Source organism: Copadichromis virginalis, linkage group LG23 (genome assembly GCF_057382275.1).
Source record: "Copadichromis virginalis isolate Kocher_CV1m ecotype Utaka linkage group LG23, C_Virginalis_male_GT1.1, whole genome shotgun sequence".
NCBI classification, from domain to species: Eukaryota; Metazoa; Chordata; class Actinopteri; order Cichliformes; family Cichlidae; genus Copadichromis; species Copadichromis virginalis.
The window spans coordinates 1,607,590-1,609,128 of NC_140639.1; positions in this window are offsets into that span (position 1 = coordinate 1,607,590).

Sequence of the window (1,539 nt, forward strand, 5' to 3'; positions counted from 1 at the left end):
TAGAAGCATTCATCGTGATTTCTGAGGAAAAAAGCTTCACTGGATGAAAGCAGACGTGGCACAAATACATGAAGCGATAACGTCTCTGCGTAAAACGACATGTTTCGGGGCACAAATGGATGCTCGTTACTCAAGCCAAGGTGCCGATGTCGTCTCTGTGTTTCATATTTTCCCACTGGACTTATTTGTTTGTTGAAACTGACGTGAAGCATTCAGAGTTTCCAGCAGACTGAGCCAGGATAAAACAAAGATGCAGGGTGAACGACCGGGATCAGAATCTCTTTTTCAGAGTCTGAAACCAAACATTTACTGAAATACCAAGCAGAGTGGATTTGCAGCACTTAGCTGCACATGGCCATGTTACAGTATATACACAACGTTTCACATTGTTTGTATGATGAGGTCTCGTTTTCTTTTAGAAAGAAAGTCATTGGACGGTAATGTTTTCCTTTTACGCCATGAACCAACATTCGTGCATATCAGGGTGCTAACGACACGGTGCCAAGCAGTTGAGTTTTCTTGTTTTCCCATGTGACTTAAATCAAGATATGTTCTTTCCAAAGGTAATTTTTCACTGAAAAACTCGGGGCTTTGTTTATTTTATTGTTGGTGGCAATCTCCCAACTCAATCTTTGGTCACAGCTCTTCTTTGTGGAGATTTAAGGCCTTTAAAGAAACTTCTGCTAATGCAAAGATGACATTATTGGCTGAAAATTGGAGTGGTTTAACCCCCTGAGGATACCGACCGTCACTAACACGCGTCTCAGATCCTCCACGTTCAGCGATTCGACAGATCCGTGCGAGACGGCAGAGTAGGAACTTATGGCAGTCTGGGACTAGAAGGACCAAAGGCAGCTGATCGCACAGACGTGGACGAACCAGTCAAAGGTCACTCAACAATCAGTTGACTGTAATCCACGAGGAAAGCGAAGAAGAGGATGCCGCAGACAGACATGGATGGGAGCTGCTGGGCGACGGCCACAGTAACAGAAGTGGAGACCAACCGTTGAAGGTGTGCTCCTCAAGGTGTAAAAGAGGACTGAGCAAGTAAGCAGCCCCCTGAGAGTGGCACTGCAATGGGACGCCACGAGTCCATTCATGAATATAGTGTTTGCAAAGAGGAAGCATTCAGCGAGCACAACATCAGTCATTAAGTGTCAGACCAATTAAAACGGGGCTACTGAGTACTGAGGCTCCACAGTGAGTAAAACACTCTGCTGACTCAATAACAGACAGGCAGACATGCTCACACTTATGGTCAGTTTTGAATCTCCAAGTAACCCTCAAAGCTTCTTTACTTTCCACACAGCTTGTGTGCCAGACAGTAAACAAAACATGTAAATAAAGAAAAACAAAAATAATAATCAAGCTTGCTTGCATTACCTAATTGAACGTAGCGCTCCACCTTTTGTGGGTTTCCTTCAGATTCAAGAGTCCACAATGGAGACGGCCGTAATGCCAGACTAAAGGTATTAAACACAGAAATGTTTTAACTAAAATGTGACACAGGTACAAATTTAATGCACAGGTACAAAACAC